The 23,301-nt window shown below is 45.0% G+C and overlaps 1 protein-coding gene across 4 annotated transcripts in view; it reads right to left on the bottom strand.

The window, feature by feature from the left end:
• ZNF143 (zinc finger protein 143) overlaps nt 1–20,147 on the bottom strand; it is a 1,779,064-nt gene extending 1,758,917 nt beyond the window's left edge. For 2 of the 4 annotated variants that reach the window (XM_069623668.1, XM_069623669.1), the window contains exon 1: nt 20,037–20,135. The gene's annotated coding sequence lies outside the window, so the exon portion shown is untranslated. Of the gene's footprint in view, nt 1–20,036 lie in introns of all 4 variants that reach the window. The other 2 variants (XM_069623666.1, XM_069623667.1) reach the window with 2 other exon arrangements.
• Nucleotides 20,148–23,301: the final 3,154 nt, after the last annotated feature.

Here is a 23,301-nt window from a genome sequence, read left to right on the forward strand (position 1 = left end):
GTTTCTTTTGGTTATGGAGTCTGACAAACTCCATGGGCCTCATCTTTTACATTGTGTCACACAGCACCTTCAGTGCAGTGGCACAGGGAAGTCTTTTAGATTTCCCAAGGTTTAAATACCTTCTCTGGGATAAACTACTGTTTCCCAGAGCAGTAAAGTGAAGCGAAGCGAAGTGAAATTGACTTTACTTAGCATTGTACTTGCTAGGCCCAGCACACCCTATCTTACAATAGAGTACTGGAGGGGTTACTTAGTATCTTGTGTCTAAATTCTCATGTAACATTTTTATGTTACCCTTTCCTCACAGAATGGCTGGTGGCAGTGGTTTCGTTCCGAACTACCATGGTTTGCATTTACCGCGGCTGTTCGCAGCTCCGGTAACGCTAACTGCGGGAGCCATCTTTTTCAAAATGGCACAGAGCCATCTTTGACAAAATGGTCCCCGGTCTTCTTTTTTCAACATGTCTTTTGGAAAGGTCCTACTAGAGAGTTGATCTGTGCGCCAAACCATGTTTGATCTCTTTGCTCATTTCGCCTTTGGCAGGGTTTCTGAGTGAAACCCGCCTCTGGCACCAGAGTGTCTGGGGTAGGTAGGAAGTGAGGGAAGTGCCCGAAACTCTGTGCTTAGTCTGATAGGAGACCCAAATGCACTCATTGGTGATTGGCTGGCTGACTGTCTCACAAGGACAGCCACTCTGCTGGGTGAGTGACAGCTAGGCTGGAATGAATGGGAGAGAACTGAATAAAAGGCAAGTCTTTTGGCTTGGAAGGAAGAGTCGACCACTGGACGAAGGAACAGAAAGAGCTTGAAGAGGTCGTCTGCTGCAACTCCTGGACAGTTGGTTTGCCCGGTGAAGCCCTGCTACAGTGCCAACTTGCCAAGTTAATATCGACAGAGAAGCCCCTGCAAGGACGACTTCTCCCTTTGAGTCGGTGGGACCAATCAACTCCAAAAGTAAGCCACCTGGACAGCCATTTCGGAGCTGGTTGAACTTCCTCAGAGTTGCTGCAGGAAACCGTATAGCCAGGGAGAGGGACACCAGATTGTGTGCGTTACTTTTAAGCTGGCCTAAAGCTTTTGGAAGATCCTCTGGACTCCCACAAAGCAGGACTGACCAAGCCCGATCCCCCTCAGCAGAGTGCGGGACCCCAGAAGCAAGGACAGTCCACCTTGACAGCCAGGAACTGTGTTGTTGCTATTTGTGGTAGCCGAAACAGCCACTGAAAGTCCCCCGACGTCCTCCCTCTTGTCCCCATGACTGAGGCCCAGGAACAGCGAGAGCTGCACAGGAACAGAAGTCATCAGCTGCATCCTTTCTTCTTTACCAAGGTACTGTAAAACAAGGGTCTAAATTGGCTCTAGAAATGGAACCTGCCTATGCTGAGCTCCACTTATATTTGGGTTGGAAGAATGTTCTGGTGTCGCAAGATCACAGGAGTGGGTTGGGGTTTAGCCTGGACCCCAATTTGGTAAGTAGATAAAGTGGGTTTACTCCTAGTTATCTTGCTTGAAATTTCTGAAAAAAATCTTTCTAACACGGTAGTTGATGCGATACAGGTTCGCTTTTATTGGTGGTATTCTGAGTGATTTTCCTCAATACAATGGTGAGTGTTTGGAAACACTACTTTGGAGCAGCAGTGCAGCAACACAGAACGAGATTGGACTCACACATAGGGCCCAACAGGGGCCAAGACTGCCCCAAGGACAGCCACTACAAACGTTACCAGGACCCCACTTGGGGCTCACAGCACTGTTCACATGCCTTGAGAAAGACCCTCCGTGTCGAAACGCGTGTCGGCTGACCGAATTAGCGCACAAATGCCAAAGTAGTGTTTCCAAACACTCACCATTGTATTGAGGAAAATCACTCAGAATACCACCAATAAAAGCGTACTGTAAAACAATCCTAAGAGAACTTACCTCTTACTGTAGAAGTGCTTGTAACTTCCACAACTCACAAGTCTAATCAGCTTGTGGCCCTACATTTGATTCTTCTTTTCATCAGAGACTCCACTTGTGCAAAGACATTTCCATTTACTTACCAGAAGTGAGTTATCCTAACCAAGACTTTTGCCCATTGACTTTGGCTTAGCCTATTGAATTGAATAACTCTTATAGTGAAAAGTATCTGCACTGAAATGTGTGGTCTCCTGTGTTCTAATAACCTTTGCCGAGTGTTCTGAATGCCAACAGTAAGATATTAATGTCCCCAGCATCCTTGTTACTGAAGTCACCTGTGGGTGTAGGTTGGATCTGTGGGCCATCCCAAAAGGGTCTTGTCTGATTCGGAAACTCAAAGTGTACAATACTGAAGTATATGTGTGTGTTACTATTACATTGCTCCCTTCTGAAGAAGGCTTTATAACTGACTGATAAATTCATAATTGTTTATGCAAGAACCCTTGAGTGTAAGAGTTTATTTGAATACCTGTAACTGTGAATCTTTGTGCAACTCCACTACTGCTCACATTTCCCCTCTTGAGATAAGCCTGGCTGCCCAAACGCTACCAAAACTGTGTAGTACAAGCTTATACTAAAGGTTGGGTTGCCTATACCTGTAGTCATAGTTGTTTGTAGTGTTCCCAGAGGGTACTGCATTCAAACTTTGCCTAACAAGGACACAAAATGAAAATCAAATTCTCATGTTCCCTGACCCATCAGACAGGGATTGGGAGCCGGGAGGGGATAAGAGGTAACACCATGTAGATGCATTAAAACATTATTCAGAGCCATGTGGGGAGTAAAGTCACATACTGATAACACGGCCATCACATATATATTCCAGAATCCAGATAATGGCAAACACAATGCTGTACTTCCGAGCCCCCTCTGCACTCATTTTGGGGAAGCTGTATTAGTGGCATGCCATTAGAATGCCAGTAGGACTATGCATAGTGCAGTGAGCCATTGAAAATAAAAGGCGCTTGGATGGTGCTTTAATTTGGTGAACTTTGGGGTGCTTCCTGTGCCCCGCGCAGCCTGCTTTTGGGTGGAGTGGATTTCGTAGCTCCACTGAACCTTTAGCCTCATATAGCACAGCATTAGACTTTGTTTTAAAGCCATGGTCATCAGCAAGGTTATACTTTTATCTGCAGGGCTGTGCTCTTCTCTGGCTTCCTCCTTACCACAACCATTGTTGGTCATGCCCCATTTCCATCTGCACCTCAATTACTATTTAGCAGGGTAGTCCCTCTACCAGCACATTTTTTTCATTTATTGGTCATGGGTAGAGGCGTTTTTTTTTTGTTTTTATTTTTTTTAAATGGACATTTTGGATACTTGCCCGAATTTCACTTTGTACAGTTTACTAAAATTCGTATGTTCTTCTCTCCGTTTTATTTTTGCCATCATATCACTCACTACACTGTTTCATTTAAAAAATGCAAAGGGCTATATAAACACTTTTTAAAAAATTACAAAAATTAAAGAAATGTTCATTTGGTCCCTTTACTTGAAGAAAATGGTACCAGCATATTATACATATGTGAGCTCTTGCTTGGCCAGTAACGCCAGTCATGTATCCGTACATCAATACGAGCAGCCATATCCACCCATCAAAGGTCTACTAGGCACAGTCTTGCATGCCGAGGAGAGTGGTTCCCCTTACCCCCACATAACCCCCAAAAGACAAAGTCGTGTGGTGGATCAGTACATGAAAAGCATGAGCCTTCGACATCACCATTTAACAAAGCTGCTAGCGCAGTATCCTTGAGACCCATGTTAATACGCTCCACTTTTCAGTTTCCTTTTGGGAAGTACAATTCTGTAATGTGGTGGAATGTCTGGTTATTAGATCAGCGAAGATCAAGACGTCTTCTTGAAAGCATTCAGCCTCTCTGATGCCATTGAAGAGTGTGTCCCTCATGCAGTGTTAGCTGTGACTAGTCAATAACCTTTGGTGAAACTGGTAGGCACTGAACAGTGTGATGAAAGCGGAGTTACATGGTTGACTCAAGCAGCTCGATTTGATGATTGGAAGATCAGAGATCAGTTGCTAAGAACATGGCATCCTGGTGCAAAACACAAATGGCCCTATATTCGGTAAAGAATAAGTGTCAAATGTTAAGTTGCGGATGATGCACCGTCATACTACATACATCCTGGTGTCTCCTCAGTGCGCGTTTTCACTCCAGGATGATGTATAGCAACTAGCTCGAGACCTCAACTTTATCTACGATACCGTCTCAGACCAGGTCATCCAAAAGGGACTGTAATTTGTCTAATGGGCAAAGCTTATGAATTTCAGGACAATTGTTAAGAGTCCCGATGGAATTCGTGAAGACTCCCAACTGACTGGAAAAAATGCTGTGGCTTCAGCAGAGCCAAATTAGCTATTTGATACGTTTGCCCAACCTGAATGTGGACTTTTAGCCACACATTGTGGCAATAGCTCCCAGGGTTTAGCTCTCCAGTAGAAGACTGGATGCTATGCGCAATTTGGCGGATTGGCTTCATTCTTCGACGTTTTCCACATTTAATGGCAGGTTATCAAAGCATGCTTCTCTCTATACGTTACAGAGGGTTTACACTTCAAATAATGGAAGCCTCCATGCCTGCATTAAAATGATACATCATCATTAACAGGTTATGGTCTAAAAAATGAGCTTTTCATAAACAAATCAAGAACGCTTGTATTAACGCAACCCTTCTCTGGCACTGCGCAGATGCACTTTGTACAGCTAAGTAACAACAAAATAAAAAGTGAAACAAATGCATACTGTGATGAGGAAGGAATAGAACACCTGTGCTCCAGTAATGGAGTACAACCAGCTTTTTTTTCTCCAATTCACAGGATGTAGCTGGAACAAGAGATTCCATGTTATTAGAACAAATCTGCTTGGCAATGATGAATAGCTACGTAACCGAGAGTGCCTGCTATTCAGAGGGTGATCTACCCTGCGGACTATGGTGACTAAATAATATAGATTAACAGTTCCTACGCTCAGTAGTACACGTTACCCTCCCGCCCCACCACCCCCTGTCAAGCCTAGCTTGGAATAGTTGGGCATCCCTGGCTTGAAGTTTCAGGAGCTTGCGTTTCCCTCTTCACGAAACTACAAGCAAGGTTAGAGTGGGACGATCAACAGGACCTGCAGGATGAAATAAACCACAAAATAGAGCAGTTTATTTCAGGATGGAACTTTAACCAAATCAAATGGGGGTCTGAGTTAAAAGGACAGATTTATACATGCAAAGTCTGTTCTTTAAGCAAAATTCCAAACTACAGAGGCACCCCCTTCCTGGACAATTTCCTTCCAATTAATCGGTCGCAAGGCAGTGTTAAATACCCAGCACACTTCTTGGTCTTTGTCATGAACTTGTCCAGTAATCTCCACATCGCCTTGTCCCCTGAGATGTGATGGCTTTGAAAGTTGTTAACAGACAAACCATGTTAGGCGGTGGTCGGTCAAAAGGCCGAAAAAAAAACTAATAACAAAAATCTCGAAAAAAAAAGGCCGAAAAAAAAAATATCGATTTTTATATATATATATATGTATTTTTTGGGTCAGGTAAGTAAAAAAAAAAAGGGTTAAAATAAAAAAAAATAGAAAAAAAGTGGGGTTGGGGGGAAACCCCCATTTCGAAAAAAAACGTCATTTTTTTTCAGCCTTTTTTTTCGAGATTTTTTTTTTCGAGATTTATAAGTTCGGTATTATGACTATAAACCATGTTAGGTATCCTTGAACTCTTCCTTTTAGGTCCTTTATCATGACAAAACATGTGGGTTTCCCTGGGGTTTTTTCTTTCTGCTTTTTGGTAGAATTATTGGCCCTTCTCGGTAGGACGCCCTGCCGCCCACACAGGTTCTAAAAGATGGTAAGATTTTTTTACTTGGTATAGTAGCCTTACAGCTGCTACCAGGAACTCAGCTAGGACCCCCAGCTGGCTGTTCGTAACAGGAAAACAACCTTTGTGTATAGGCTCCAAGCAGATCTCTAGACTTCTCAGTAGATTTTCCCCCTCCCACCTGGGTCATCTAAGGTGGCAAACGTATTTAGTATGGCTTGAGGTTTTGCCACAAGCAGTTATTCAGACTTGAGTCCCTAACAGGTATTCTCTTCAGTGCCTGGATCCGGGCTGCCTTTTGTCCAGACTCTCTACTGTAGCCTTTCCATGAAAGCCTGACCAGCTACAATGTGGCTCAATTCACTTAGCTACTCACCGTCTGTATGGTTTCTAATAACTGCCCATCTGGCTTGGCCAATGCAGGTTCTTTGCCTCTCTTCTACCTTCCGTCACCACAACACAACTCATGCACTGCGATGCAATCCCAACACCATCAAGAGGTTTGTGCTTCTGTTTGGATGTGTACTTTAGGAGTAATTGTATCAAAGAGTGCTCTGGCTTGTGGGTCAGTAGCTTACTTCATGATAAATATGCCCCTAATTGTTTCACCTCTTCCCAAGTGTTTGCCTTTGAACCTAGTTTCATTTCAGGTGTTGGGTTTGGTACCTGCAGTCCTTAACGACAAAAGGCCTGACTGGTATATTGGGATCAAGCAGCAGCGTCAATGCTCACCGCTCACGTCTCACGTTTCGTTTTCCACTTGGATTTGGTTGCTGTGGCTTATTAGCAATGCATTAAATAAAGTTGCACGAAAGGTGGCCTCTGTGCCTACCATGAAAAATAATGTTGCCAGCCATCTTGGGTGAGAAGGCCAGCTTATAATGTGCCAATGTGAGTACTTGTAAGACACCAATGTTTTCACTATCACTAGTGCCGTTAAAATGTTAGTACATCTGAATACTGAAAGAATTTAAAATACAAATATTGGAGGGATGGGCCAGGCCTGGCAGAGCCGCAGAGCAGACATGCTCGATGAAGGCTTCACTGGGCTGAATTACGTAAGCCTGAGCCGTCACAATGTAACTGGAGTTGGGCGACTATTTTTTTTTTTTAAATGGAAACTCATCCATTCAGAAACCCCCGATTGGATGGAGATGGTGATCGTCTTTTATGCACCGAGCGTGCGTCATGATAGAAGCTTGCAGAGCAATTCGATACCACTGGCGAGTGCAGCAGGCTAACCTGTAAGGGCTCTGCTCCTGTCTGGGCATCTGAATAGCCATAGTCGTGTCAGCGGGCTGTCAGATAAGGCCAGCTGAGAGGGAGTAGCTAGCACCTTCCCCCAGGAAAAACCCAAAATCGGGCTCAGCACTGGTCAGGTCGTTGGTTCTACACAGGGATAAGGCCAGGTATTTGGAGTTACCGGACTAAATTCAAGAAACAGGGGCTTTATCTGGGCATCTAAATACTGCTATGTAGTTGTACCACCACAATACTAGCTAGTGAGCGATGTTGCCTTGTTCAGTCCTGTTGCAACATGCTGAAACGCATTGGTCAAAGCAGCAGATGTCATTCTCAAACACTATAGTTAAAGGCTATCATCTGTGGTCTACTTCGGCTGTACATTTTACTTGCATAACTCAGGACCCAGTCTTGCAAACCCCTGCATGGAGTGCATTTGTGGACTTCTAAGCCATCACAATCCATACAACTTCCCTTTGGGCTTAAATTCTAAATGAAACACAGGGCATAGCGCCATAGTATCTTACTGCAAGACACAGCGGGTCCCGGTTTACAAACTCAAAGCCCAGCTTATTTTGCTTGTGCCCATTTCGTCCCTGAAGCAGAATAGCATCTGGAGTGAGCAAGAGTTCTTAACGCAAGGATATCCTATATTTAATGCACGGACAAGATAAAATGAACAAATTGAACTTTGTGATGGAAGCTCCGATCCAGAAAAAAAACCTGTGGAAATGCCACACAAACAAGTAGAGAGCGGGGGGGGCGCTGCTTAGCAGCCAACGGATGTGGACATACAAATCTGCAGCTCCACCGGGGCTGCCTAATATCCTACTTTCCGCCAAGAGCCAGGGTCCTGCTGATACCGAAGGTGAGGCGAGAGCCTACACACCAACCTCACAGAATTTTGGGGAAACTAGAGTCTGCTACACAGAATCAGACCAGTCTCAGCCTCCAGTGCCGCCCTCATGTTTTCACGGCGCTCTGTGCCGTGCGGAGCCTGAGGGAGTAGGAGCGCTGCAGAGCTGTTGGGCTGGCATAGCCAACGGGCACTCGTGTCGCACAGAGTACCCATGTCCTGGACTGTCCGTCGCTGCCCTCATTAGAGCCAAGCTGACTACAGTGGGCAGAATCCGGAATGCACAGATCCTGGGAGGCCGCTCCCGGGTCTCTCCACTGCATCTGGGAAATGGTGAAGGATATGCCCCACTGATAAACTACGCAAATCAGAAATGATAAATATACTATGAGTGCCCCGGCAAAGGCCCCCCGATCGACAGACAGCATGGGGGTGACGCCACAATGGGGGGTGCAAACCTGATTCCATCACTTACTGATGACTGGGGCAGCTTCGGGCTGCTCAACCTCATGAACTATTTATTGGCGGACCAAATAGCGAGCGCAGTCGCCTGGGCGGACCTAGAAGCCCCCCCCCCAAATGGACACGCATCGTGCAAACTAGATGTCAGCCACAGCTACACTCTGCCACATATCCCAAGGGCTCGCCGGAGCCACGGACTACAGATGTTATCGACCACTAAAGCAACCATAGGGGCGTAGTCATGGGCCCAACGAAAGAAGATGTTGCCAGGGGCCTGAACCCGCTCTCCCCGGTCATCTGGAACCCTGACTTCACGCCAGGAATGGAGGCAACACGCTTTAGCTGATTAACTGCAGGGGGCCTCCAATCCCTCTCCCATCTCTGCAAGGGCAACAACCCGCTCAGCTTCGAGGAATGCAAAGATCACTTTCAGCTGATGGAAAGGGAAAGGTTTGCATATGCCCAGCTGCGCCACTGGATCTCGCAGCCAACTGTCCGCCTAGGGGCCACCCGGAACCTCCATCCCCTTGAACAGATTGGGGTGGAAGGGGGGGGGGGGCTCATGCCGGGGACGGATCACCAAGCTGTATCGCCTCCTTCAGGACGACATGTTAAAAGTCAGACCCCATATATGTCCGGATGGGAGGCGGACCTGGGACACCCCATCGAGGACCAGACATGGGTGGAGATATGGACAAGGATCAACTCGACCACCAGATGCGTCACGAACAAGGAATGCGCCCTGAAGCTCCTCCACCAATGGTACTACTCCCCAGAGCGCCTACACCGATGCAACGCAGTTATAGACCAGAGCTGCTGGAGGCGCTGCAGCAAGAGGGGGTCCTTTTTCCACATGTGGTGGGGTTGCCCGGCAGTGCAAGCCTTCTGGAAGGAGATCATACACATCATCGAGGACATTACCCAGCGCAAACTGCCGATGGAACCAGAGGTGATCCTCTGGGGGTGGCAAGCCCAGACTGCTATCCTAAAACAGGATGCTCTGCCAAATTGCTTACACATTTGCTGCTAGCAGCCAAGATCACAGTGGGACGGAAGTGGAAATAGCAGGAGGGCCCTCTAGTGGATAAATGTTTGGGAGATTCTGGTGGCAGAGAAGGACACAGCAGCTAGGGAGGGGGCTCTCCACCGCTTCACAGACTGCTGGGTTCCAGTAGTGGACTACCATGCCCGATTCCCAGCGCTACCTTTCTAACCCCGACTGGTGTCGACCTTTCAGGGCCCCCAGAGCCCAGACGGATCCCCAGATCACCACAAACTGGGGGCAGGACAGAAGGGAAGCCATTGTGAGGGGGACCTGATCATGCAACATTTTTACTCCATCATAAAATACTCCCATTGGGAACTGCACTTACATTTTTACTCCCTAAAAAACATTTTACCCCCAACGTTAAAAAAAAAATAGGGAGCAAAATTCTCCCACTTCAAAATCGTATCTGGAGCACTGCCTGCCAGTGAGCAAGGAGGTGAGCCAGTCGAGTACAGTGCCAGAGAGATGCATCCTGTGGGCTAGGATGTCTAGTAGAATTGTATGGTAGATGGTGTTGAAGGCTACAGAGAGGTCAAGGAGTACGAGTAGTGCTGTGTGTCCTTTTTTCTGTGATGCTGTGAAGGTCATTGAGGATGTGAAGAGTAGCCGTCTCAGTGCTGTATCCAGGTCGAAAGTCAGATCAGAAGGGGTGGCGTATGTGGTTTGTGGTGATGTGCTGTTGCAGTTTGGTAGTGACAAAGCGTTCCACGATTCTGGCATAGTATGGCAGGAAAGTAATGGGGCAGTAGTTTTCAGGGAGTGTGGGATCGAGAGAGGAGTCTTTTTTGGAGGGGCGTGATTTGTCCAATTTTGAGTACAGTGGGGACAGTATGTAAGCGACAGGAGTTGCTGTTGAGCCGTTGGGGAGCTAGGGTGGCGATGCAATTGGGTGCAGCTTGAAATCGGCATGCATCATCCAGAAAGTGTGCAGGTTTTGTTTCAGGAGTGTGGAGGGCGTCGGTGATAATGAGGTGGAAGGTGTCCCATGTGTTTGAATGTTTGGGAGTGGGGGCGCGAATGAACTGAGAAGAGGGCACACCTGATGTGAATTTTTGAGTTGAAGTAGTTAATGAGCAAGTTGCATAATGTAGTGGATGGTGGGTAGAGGGAGATGTAGTTTCTGGGTATAACTGGTTTCGCATTGGAATTCTTGGAGGGAATGTTGTTTTGTATTTATTATGGCAGTGTGAGGGGTGTCGTGGGTGAGGGGTATTGGTTATTTTGCCATGCTTTTTTATTTTATCAGGCGCCTGGCTTCCTGTTTAATGTTGAAGAGGGAACTGTTGAACCATGGTTTGTGGTGGTTGCTGTGGTTTTTTTTTTTTTTTTTAAATACACGGGGTGCAATTTTGTCTTAGTGCCTGAGTGATGGTGGAGTATGATGGAAGGATGAGAGTATGAGGTAGGCGGGGGGAGCAGTAGGAGTGATGCTAAGGCTATGTCTAAAATGTGTTTGGTTGGTCTGGCTGGGGGGTGTTATGCAAAGCTTGTATGCAGTACCCTTTGGGACCACTACACACAACTAGGACTACATGTGTAAGCAAAACCAACCTTTGGTATACGTCTGTACTACACAGTTTTGTGATAGCGCTGCTGAGCAGTCAGGCTCATCTCAAGAGGGAATGTGAGCACTAAGGGTGTTACACAGAGGTCTATAAATTACAGGTATTCAAATAGACTCTTATACTCAAGGTTTCTTGGTAAAACACTTTTAAATTAATAAGTCATTTATAAAACATTCACATCTATATCACACAAAAATATACGTTAGTACTTCACAAGATCAGGTTCTGAGGCTTTTAAACTACTTCGAAGGAGGAGCAAAATGGCACTCAGAGTATTTGAAGTAATGGCAAAAAAAAAAGAAAAAAGTTAAAACAAATATTACAGTTACTCTAAAACAGTGCAAATAGTTTGAGTTCACCAGAGGAGTTGATTCAATGCAATATGTTAGGCTAAAGTCTTGTATATGATAAAGCAGTTCTGGCAGGTAAACGGAAAAGTCTTTGCCAAAGTTCTCAGAAGTAGCTTGTAAAAGAAAGATTCATATGTCGGGTCACAAGCTGACTAGGCCTGCAAGTTGCCAAAGTTTGAAGCACTTTCGCAGTGAGAGGTAAGTTCTCTCGGTCGGGTTTTCACAGTACCTTACAATGAAGAAAAAGATGCAGCTGAAGACGTCTGTTCCTGGCAGATCTCGCTGTTCCTGAGCCTCAGTCGTGGGCACAAGAGGGAGGACGACGGGGGGGGGGGGGGGGGGAGGTAGAGGGGGAGGGTGGGAGGGACTCCTGCACTGCACTGGGACTGGTCAAAAAGCTGGCAAAAGCAAACTTCACAACTTCAATACCAGTAGCTGTAGTCAAGCATACAAACTGGTCTCCTCCTCCTCCCTGGCTATTCGGTTTCCTGCAGCACTCCGAGGAAAATACAACCTGCTCCGAGAATGGTATCCAGGTGGCTTACGAGTTGATTGGTCCCACCAACTCAAAGGGAGAAGTCGTCCTTGAAGGGCTTCTCCGTCGAGATGAACTTGGCGATTCGGACCTGCAGCAGGGCTTGACCGGGCAAACCAACAGTCCAGGAGTTGCAGCAGCCGTCCTCTTCCAGCTCGTCTTCGGTTCTTTCGTTCCAGTGGTCGACTCTGCCTTCCAAGCCAAGAGACTCGCCTTTTAAACAGTTTTCTCCCATTAATTCCAGCCTAGCTGCCACTCACCCAGCAGGGTGGCTGTCCTTGCCGGACAGTCAGCCAGCCAATCACGCCAGAGTGCATTTGGGTCTCCTAGGAGACTAAGCACAGCGAGTTTCGGGCACCTCCCTCACTTCCTGCCTACCCCAGACACTCGGGTGCCAGGGGCGGTCATCAGTCCTGAAGCCCGCCAAAGGCACCAAACCTGGTTTGGTGTGCAGAGAAACTCTAGAAGGACCTTTCCAAAAAGAAATGGCGAAAAAAGAAGACCGGGACCCGTTTAAACAAAGGAGGCTCAGATGCCATCTTGAAAAACATGGCTGCCGCGATTTAACGCTACCAGTGTCCGTGGTCGTGAAAAATCAAGGTAGTTCATTGTAAAACCACTGCCACCAGCCATTTCGAGAGGAAAGGGTAGAATTTGACTGCTACATACGTTTCTAGACATGGGGGATACTAGGTAACCCCTCCAGCACTCTATTTTAATATAGTGTGTGCTGGGTCTAGGAATTTGGAAAGACTAGTAAAGTCAATTTAACTTTACTTTCTCTGGGAAACAGTAGTTTATCCCAGAGAAGGTATTAAACCCTGGGACTGCCTAAAAGGCTTCCCCTGTGTCATTGCACTGAGGGTGCTGTGTTACACCAATGAAAAGATGATGCCTATGGAGTTACCTAAAACTCCATAATCAAAGCACACAACAGTAAAACACATCAAAATACATGAGAGAGTGGGAAAAAGGCTCACACTCTCTCCAGATAAAAAAATTCAAGTCCTCAAAATCCAGTAAAGTTGCTGGGGGTCTCTAAGGTGAAGGGAATTAGCACATTTATGAGAATTCTCCCCAACAGGGAGCGAGGGGAATATGTGGCATGTAGTGGGATTTTGTGTAGGCGCATGAAGGGGATAGCAAAGTAGTCAGACCATACTACCCAGATATTATCCACAGAGACATTACTTTTTGCTTGCCATCAAAAGGTCCAGGGTGTTGCCAGCAATGTGTGGGATTGGTGAGGAGTTGTGCGAGGTTATGTGGCGCAAGGAAAGCCTTTCGAGTATGGAATTGGTGTCTGGAAGGGAACTACCAGGGTTAAAGTCACCACGGTAGATGTTGCAGGGGTGTGGGGGGGGGGGGAATGAGGTTGTTAGTAGAAAAATCAGCCCAGTAGGTGTGGAAGTTCGGATTGTGTGTAGGAAAGCAATCGATTAGGTGAACAAAGGAGGGGTGTGGTGTGGTGTAGGGGAGCAAGTGAGACTGTGGTTCAAATTATGTGTATGTGGGGTGTGGGATTACTAAGTGCAAGTATCTTTATATATGATGGCACTGCCACCACCTTCTTAGTGTGAGTGGTCTCTCTGGTGGAGTGCAGGGACAGGTCAGGGATAATAGGTGATCTGGGGAGTGTGCTACGAGTTCATTAATGTCATGTCCGTGGGCAGATGCAGAGTGACAATTCAGAAGAATGCTGATATATGCAAATAGTTGTTTTAGAAGAGTGTTGGAGTTTGATTTGGATGCTGTGTGCTTTATGTAAGGCATTTTTGTGGCAAATGGGGAACACAGGATGAAACAGAAGGATACAGCAGTAACCCGTAGCTCCATCTTCCCTTAGCTCTGGACGCCCAAAAGGGCAGTGCTCATACACCCGTAGTAACCCAGGTCACCTGAGCAGTCGCCAGATCGATCCTGAAGGTTTCTTATAGAGCCCCCGACATCTGCAGTTAGCCTTGAGCAGGTGGAAAAGTGCCTTTGGTGGTGTTGGGATGAGCTACGTGTTGCTCTCAGGCCAGTTGACACCCCTTTTGAAAATGTCACTTACATAAGTCAAGAAATATTACATGCTTAATATCTGAACAAGCTAATCCTCAATATACTGTTGAACGTGCTCATGACTTTCTATAACAAATTGCTGTTGGGGGAAGTTTTAGGCCGAGGTTTTCCATCAGACTACCTTAATTTGGCCTCTTCTCCCTCAATTATCTCAACCCGATCAGGAACAATTAAAACGTCAAATCACAAATTAAGAGTTTGAGCAAGCAATTACATCATCAACAAAGCTACAGATCGTGGTGGGTTTACAGCTCTATTCTAGGAGTCATTCAAAACACAACTTCTTAGCCCACCAACTTAAGTACTAAATTCCTTTCTTCATTCTTTCGCAGATACAGACACAATGACTGGGTGGGCAGGGGAGGTCCTCTCTTACGACGCTCCTCCTGGAATTTGGGAAGGTAGCTACCCAATGTTGCTCATACTCTCCGATAGAATAAATCATCTGTATTGATTAGAGCCAAGATCTTAGCATCTAGATTGATAGGTGTTCTCCCATTGGTCTCAAACAGCCTGGCTTCTTATGCAACCACAGCACACATGACATTAAGATACGTTAACATTATTAAGATGGGGAAACTGAATAAATATCTTTATGACAGTACATAGTGCAAACAAGGCATTTGACAGAGTATACTGGTTCTTGGTCTATCCGACACATCAATCACCAGTCTTCAGCCCTAGATTAAAGATATCACTTTGCAAAAGTTTTTAACTGAAAAATAATCCGTTGCTGGATGCTACTCTGATAACATCTGCCTGCAGACTGAAAATGGCAGCGGTGCATGGTAAAATATCAAGGGAAACCAGCAAGAATGCCCCTGATCTCCTTTGATTTTTGCTTTAACAAGGAAACCATAAGCTAGGAGAATATCGGGCAGTTATCCCCTCTATGTAAGGACTGACTACGATTTAACAAAATGGGAAAACGAGGACATTTCTTGGTTTGGCTGGATTACATCTATAAAAATGTATATTATTCCTAAACTACATTATTATGTCTTCCGATATGGATCCCTGTGTCCTCTAGTCATAATATTTCCAATAAAATATTAAAATTGACCTGGAGAGGTCAAACTAGGGGTAGATATGTCAGAATTAATTGCAAATAGATATAATGGGGGACTGGGATTTCCTAATCGTTATAGATATATCATAGCAGCTCAACTCTCACATATGGGTTATAAGTGATTTATGAATAGGTGTTAACTACCCAAATTAACGGTATTCAAATTTCAGGCATTCAAAAGGATAAAAAGCTGAGCCTCCCTGTTGGAATTTGAAATTGAGAAATGCAGACTGGTGCCATGTCTAAAGCAAGCATTTCATTTGCTGAGCTATCCACCCAGATATCGGCCTAGGCCGATATCATAAATATACTTGGATCAGTGTTAATCTGCTGTAAGACTTATCACCAAAAAAAAAATCAGTTACTCTTATGTTATAAGAAATTGAACAACTCCAACCCTGCGGGTAATCACAAGGGGTTGGTTATCTAGTACATGCCCTTGTGTTTTCTGTGGCTTTGTATGGGATCTGTGCTCTTTGATTTGTTATTTATTGGCTGGGTTTGGCGGGGAGGACAAGTGCGTTTTCTAGATTATAGTGTTTCATTAATGACACTATGGAGAAGGGTACATGAACGTTTATATAGCAAACTGAATAAACGTTTTCCTTTGTACACCTCAACAAAAAAACAAAACTGGCCCGTTCAAGTACGTTCACTAAATGTAGCAAAGATCTTTTCCATTCACATTGGAACACATAGCAAATACTGTGCGCTATCAAGAGCTTCTTCACATAGATAATTAACTGAAATATATTTGTTGGCATTGGGTTTCCCCAGACTACACAAAAACTTCAGGGTGCATCTTTCAATGTGGTCTGCTTTGATTTTAACATGCGCCAAGTAAGAGCAATGTGTAAGTGCATGCTGCAAGAATTCCAAAAATGTTGGCCACACCAGAGATATGCACTTTATAAAATCCAACTACTGTACACAGGGCGCAAAATTTGCACCGGCCATTGGTTAGTTATATGCAACTCTTGGCGAGCAAGAAATTGGGTGTTCTATGCATGTATACAATTGAGCGGGCGAGTGAATGGCTAGTAGCTTGTAACTCAACATGTTTGCCCCTGCTGTAACTTCCAATTCAAATCACACCAAAAGGATGGCAGTACAAACAAATAAGTGCATTTCTGGATTATTCAATTGTGCTCTCACTTACTATGATCAGCAACAATATGCAGAATACAAGTAAACAGTGCATTCCCAAACACCCACGCAAAAATAACTTTGAAATATACGTATGCATAAAGAATGCACTTGGAATAGTAGCAACCACAATTCACACACGCTAGGCATGGAATGTAAGCCCAGATAATATGCCGACTATATATATTTTTTGCTCAAAATATTCGAAAGGACAACTAGGCACCAGAAATCCAATGGGGTAATACCTTTCACAAACCAACACAAAATAGTACACTTGGAACACACGCAACAACTACAAACAATACATTCTGAATAAGCTCACTTACAAATGCATTCAGAACGTAAGCAAGCACAGAATACACTATGAATATGAGTGATAAACAATGTGCAAACGCAAAAAAGTTCATAATACGCACAAAACAGACATTTGGAACTTACCCAAGCATGGACAACACAAAAAGAATAGGAACACACACAAGTAACGTTCAGTATAGCCATAGACACCACATATATACCCCCTCCACCACCAGAAAAATACCAAACAAGTACACACAGGACCACTAGAAGCAATACGCCCCAAATAAGCATACACATACAACATGCGCGTAATGTAAGCAAGGACAACATGCATGGAATGTAAGGGTTACAACTTATAAAATGTGAAGTCAACAAAATGTTTGGTACAGACACTGTCCAAATAAAGCATTTCTCCAATACTAAGTCTACCACTTTACAACACTAGATTTAAATATTAGGTAGCTTAAATCAATGCTCTGGTTGAAGCTAGTCTTGTAAAGTAGTGGTGTGGTGAGAGTTGAGATGGAATTTGCAGTGGGGTGGGGTTTGTGCCACGGACATACTTTTGTACTCTGTATACATCAACATTGGCACTGCCAACGTTTGAAGACAGCCTTTTTACAGGCAGTAACTTTGAAGGTGTTTTTACGCCCAAAATTTCACAAGCTTTTAATTGAATATCAGTGTTGACATCAATAAAAAACGTTTCAAAATTGGAAAGCATTTTTTGGGTAGAATGGTAAAAAAAAAAAAAAAAAAAAAGAAAAGAAAAATTCAAGAGTAGTGAATTGCCTGTGTTGAGCGCCCTAGGAAACCTTAAGAATATATTGCCATGAGACGTCACAGATGTCATCTACAACAAGAAGTCTCCGAAGACTGATCAGTCACCAGGTTAGTGACTGCTTTGTTTTTTTATCAGTCAGTTGGCATGTGTAGAATTGTGTAATGCATTACATGTAATTAGAATGTACAGGTACATTCTCCCTTGTTGCTCTGTAGATTTCAGAGATTACTTTTCTAACAGCTGATTCAATTTTCATAATTGTGCAACATAACAAGCGTAGCATAGTACCTGTACAATTGTTGTGTAATTTGCTTCAACCATTCAGACATCATTCCTAAAAAAGCAGCGCGAGATGTTCAATGCATTTGAACTACTTTAGCACACCTCTTAAAACGAGCTGCTAAGATCTACCTTGAGACAGACCGCTTCTCATTTAAGAGAACTTGCATTTCCTGATTTAGCACAGCCATTCATACTAATTATCGCTTTAAACCTAAGCTGCTGAGCAAATTATTTTTGGCTAAAAAAAATAAAAGGGACAAAAATGCACAAAACATCACAAGCCAAACAATATGTACCACGTTTTAACATTCCATGCACTTCAATTCTCGGACGGAATACATAATCTTAACTACAAGGTTAACTATAATTGCCAAACATTAAAATATAGACAACCATCTCCCCCGCGCTACCCATATCTGCCTGCTAACCCCACTTTCATGTCTGCTCCTTTAATCATTACAAAACCAAATAAAAAGACTGCTCCTTTCTCCTGTGCTAAGCCACACAAAACAGCCAGTTAAGACGTTCACATCGCCACTTTCTAAACCCATTTAAGGTCCAGAGATCCCTTTATCTCTATCTTCACACAGCGGTGTCTTGTGAGTATGCTACATAGCAATACACATCTTTCCTCCCCCAAACACCAATTACGGCCTTGGGAAGTTACTGTTTCCAAACTGACGAACTGTGGCAGTAGTTTCAGTGAAATAGTTGCCCGAATTTTTTTTTTCCATCCCACAAGTTGCTCAAAATAGGGCACATAATAATACCCAAACTTGGTATCTGGCCAATAGATTGGTGAACACTCTAGGATCGGGTAAGTTAAAACAAGTGCAAAACGCAATTCTCTATGGACAAGGTATAGAACTCAACCTAAAAAATAGATCTGCAATTTCTTTGTAAGAATGCCGAATTAAAAAGGAAAGGTATACTGACAGAAAATAACAAAAATACCCTCTATCCCGTGTTCCGACTAGTGCTTTTTGCCACATCGATTATAGTAGAGCCTTTCTATTCATTCAATATTGACCGTTTAACATATCAAAAATATTTTAAGTGGTTTACAAAAATCCAAACATTACATGTTCAGCAGGTTGTGTGCGTGCACGCACACACACTTAAAATGTCTGTCTACAAAAGCAACAGGGTTGCCTCAAAACAATGATCCAAGTATGTATTAGAACAAAAAAAAATAGATTCTAAAAGTAGCAACATTGTAGCAATATTACAAATGCCTCTAATAGCTAAATTCGTTTTAACACCATTATTTTAGATATGGGCCTTTCATCAAACCGGGGTATAGTAAAATTGTAACACTGTAGATAAACAGACGTACACAAGAAGATATCTGGCTGGTAAAACTAACGATAGTTAAAACAAACAAAAATCTAAAAATGATTTTAAAAATTGCATTTTTTTTATTAAAAAAAAAATGGGGGGGAAGAAACCATTGTCTTCGCTTTCTTTTCCTAAAATACGCACTGAAGTAAGCCATCCACATTGGTGAATTCATAAATTGTCTTACCAGTAAAGGGTAAAGCCAATATGATTTGTCATACAAACATTGCTAGTTTATTGATAAACTACGGGATGCAGATTTATTAGTAACAGATTAATTTGCAAGTGGTATACCATCAGCGTAATAACATAATACACATCCCCAGCGCACTATACAAACGGTACTGCAAAACATCTGTAATCGGACCAGTGTGCTTGCCGAATCTAGTGTTGTAGCAATTGACTGATATTTTTAGCGATGTATCGGAGGACATTCGCTCATCAACGTAACGGTTCAAGGGATCATCAATATCTTCAAGTCTGTTCAAAATATCGCTAGTCGGCAACAGAACGCTTATGCGAAATTACGATCAAAGTTCCCAAAGTATTAATAATTTGAAATGTCATGTGTTAACTGGTGAGACACTAGGTCAATATATAATCAGTGTATCACGACTCCACGCATACACTGCTACTTTTAGTTCAGTGTATTAAGCATATTCGACTTAACACATTCAAGAGTGCTACTCTGTTGCCATTCGGATGATGCCGCGTTATAAAGACAGTAACATATCCAAAGAACGGCTAAAACGAGGTCATGTTAGATATTTTTAGTCAATCGGTTCAAGATGCTACGGATATTCACTTCAGGCTTGGATGTGCAAACGGTGTTAGGCGTATGGCTAAAATATCAAGCTGTTGACACAAAAGGTGGTCCTCAACCGATTTGGCCTATTCAGAATATAAAGAGAGGGCGGTGGTGGCGGCCCAGGTGTCGGAAGCCCGGGCGTGTAGTCTTAATTTATGGAGAGTGCGGCTTCTCGGAAACCGGGCGCCGGACCGGCCATACAGCCTATCACTGCCTCAGTCGGGTTGGTGTGCGTGTCAGTGTGTGGAAATTGCACAAAGCAGCAGGGGTGGAACGGACGCCGCGGAATCAGCCCCTCCCAGCGCAGCGACTAAGGCCCTGCGCCTCCGCCCGGCCTCTCTCCCTCTGGAGACAGCACGGAGGCATGAGGCACACTGGGTAAAAACACATTTATATCCTAACCTCTGAGAATTTTCCAACAATCCCTCGGTCCGACCACCATGCATCAGGGCAGGAAATGACATAGCGCTACCCGGGCCCATCGCAGGAAACGGGCCAGCCACAGCAAAGAAGTCATGTGATCGGCACGGCAGCATCATTCATCGCGCATGCGTACTAATCTGATTTTAGAAATCCCGCCTCAGTGAACGTTAGAGATTTTCTGCTCTTGAATGAGGATTTAACTGTTTGATGGGGTTAGGTGAATCGCGGGGATAAACACTTGAAAACGTATACGTATATATGGGGGAAGCCGGGTTTGCGAGAGCGCATTCCATACTGGGAGTTCGCGACGGTGGCAGTATTGTACTCCAACGTACTGGAACCTATAGAGGGATCAAGAATTGGGGCGCCGACAGAACTGAAGGGTTCACCGTGCACGTCTAGGGCAGGAAACATTTTGATTCCGTTGTGCGTCTCCGCGCCCACCTCCCTACTATTTGCCAATGGAATCAGTCCGGCTTATAGGTGTCGCTGAAGTGCTACCGAATAGTAGGGTGGCCAACTTTACAAAATGGGTTTACATGGCACTTTGGACGTGGTAGCGTATCAAAATCAGCCTGCCGTGCCCGCGATTCTATACGGTATTATTCGCACACATCCAAATCCACTTTTTGGTAACATTAGTGGCAAATGGCATTTTAACACAGACATAATAACAAAAAAGAATAAAACCGTATGACCATTACAGATGCAGCAAACTCGCCTCGCGGGGACCTGTTCAATTTGTATACGCATTGCACCAATAGAAGTGACTTCACAGAAAAGGACGTTGCAAGGAGCAACACCAGTCTTTAATATTTGGGGGCATCATGGGAAGTGACTTTAGAATACGTTGCTATAAGTAAGCCAAGTTGCAAATAACTGGTGTAAAATACTATTTTTATATATAGAGTAACTCTATAGCATAGCTCTCAACTCACACGCTTTTGGCGGGTGTCACCCGCCTTGTAAAGAGCTGACTCACCCGCCAAGCCTCCTGCACCCCAATTCATTTCAATGGGCTCTCATCCACCAAAAACAAAATCGGGTGTTTCCACCCACCTTTGCGACAGAAATGGTTGAGAGCTATGCTATAGTCATTAGACTTTTTTATAATCGGATGCTATATTAACATAAGCTATGAAGGTGAAACGGGGATGTGGACAATTTAAGCAACTGAACACATCTTCCCAGGTTTAGTTGATATAGATACTTATTAAGGGCTTGCTTTGCATTTCATGCGCTTAAAAACACACTTCATAGCAATGCCTTGGAAGAAAACCACATTACATAATAAGCTAGCCCTTCAGGGGGCGTGGCTTCGAGCCGACTCAAGCAGCACAGATACAGACGGACCCTGCCACAACTCCATAAGCTTGCACACGGTGCCCCCCCCCCACAGTACAATACCGGACTGAGCGCAGACCGACGATACAGCTGGGGCGGGGGAGAAACGGACTTCTGCACAAATGTCTGCCGCACAGTCTTCCCCCGAATAAGGAAGCAGCGAATTCGGACGGAGCCCAACATAAGAGTTCTGGAGCGGTCCCCCACCGAGCCCAGAACGGAATAATAGTAAATCAAATCAGAGGACATCGGCCTACTGCAACCGGAGAGGCTGCGGTGGAAAGAAGTGTTCGGTAGATCAGCATAGCAGCTGCTCTGAAGCACTAATTGAGAGATCAACCTCGCGGTGATGCCTGTTGAGTGCGGGTGCCCAGTAAAGTGAGGGTTCAGTGCACAAACAGGGCAAGCGCTGCTCCCCCATAATGCTGGGTTCGTCCCCCCTCCCGTTTGCCTCACCCAGGGGGAGGTTAAGACCCTACGCAGCACGACAAGTCCAGGGTATTCCGGCTATCTACACAGGTCACCCAACAGCCTGGCATCTGCTCCATAATCAATTACAGTATTCAAGCCTCTCCCAAAGCAGACACGCACATCCCCAGGACTTGCCCAAATGGTAATCTGCGTCTGTTCAGCACCCCGCATCCATTGGGTGCCCGGGAACTACTTACGGCCTGAGGCTAAACGTCTCCCACCAAGAGGCGATAGGGACGCGCACACTGCAGAGGGGGAGAAACCATACTTAGCCAATAACCTGGGGACACCTACAGAAAGGCCACAGGAGATCAGCGTTATACCGCCCGAGAGGCACCAACTGAGAAAACGATCCCACAGTGAGGCCTGGTGAGTGGCGGGAAACCAACAGAAAGTGGAGACAGCAAACAGACTGGGCACTCCCAAACTGTAGAGGGGGGAAAACCCACTCCCAGCCAACACCCTGAAGACACCTGCCAGTGGTAGTGCGGGGAAGAAGCGGTTACACGTTCCCCTCGGCAACTGAGGGTACAGGCGCCCCCACTGGGGAATTAGTATGACCCAAGGCTCCTATGCTCTCAGCGGAGCCCCGATCATTCTCGACAGACACAACCCCTCGGAACTAGCCCAATCAGCTACAAAATCAGACTTAAAAGACTTGTTGACGGCCCTAACGAAGGAAATCCAAAAAGGCACTGACGAGGTCATGAAGAAAATTACTACCCTGGACAAGAGGGTGGACGAGGTGGAGAAACGCACAGCAGACATCGAAACCAACCTTTGTGATCAAGCTTTCAAATTCGAAAGAGGTCTGGACAGGATGGCAGCCCTAGAATCTAGGTGCAAAGCTCTGGAGGCAAAACAGGAGGACGCAGAAAACCGCTGAAGGCGAAATAATATCTGCTTCCGGGGTATCCCTACCTCAATCACAGACTCTGAACTGGAGGCGTTCACAGGGGATCTATTCAGATTTATGCTGACTCTCCCAGACAGCCCCCCCCCTGGAAATGGACTGAGTGAACAGAACGGTCCCAAGACAATCATCCTCATCTCCTTCAGATGTCCTAGCCAGGATTCACTTTTATAAAGTGAAAGAAGAAATAATGAGAGAAGCCAGATCATCCACGCAGACCCTATTCAGAGGGGCAACCATCTTATTATACCAAGACCTGGCCAATTCCACCCTGCAAAAACGGAAAGCACTGAGAAACCTCACAGTGTGGCTACAAGAACGAAAGGTCCCATACTGTTGGGGCTTCCCAACCTCCCTGAATTTCACCTCGGAAGGATCCCGGAGGCAAATTTGCTCTCCGAAGGAAGCTGATAAATTCATGGGACCAGGGACAGAAAGCGATAATCAGAAGCGGCCTCCCAGAACCCAGCTAAAAAGCAAGCCGCAACCACATGGTCGAGAGTCAACAGGCAACGT

Source organism: Ambystoma mexicanum, chromosome 11 (genome assembly GCF_040938575.1).
Source record: "Ambystoma mexicanum isolate Mex_15411 chromosome 11, UKY_AmexF1_1, whole genome shotgun sequence".
In the NCBI taxonomy this organism is placed as follows: domain Eukaryota; kingdom Metazoa; phylum Chordata; class Amphibia; order Caudata; family Ambystomatidae; genus Ambystoma; species Ambystoma mexicanum.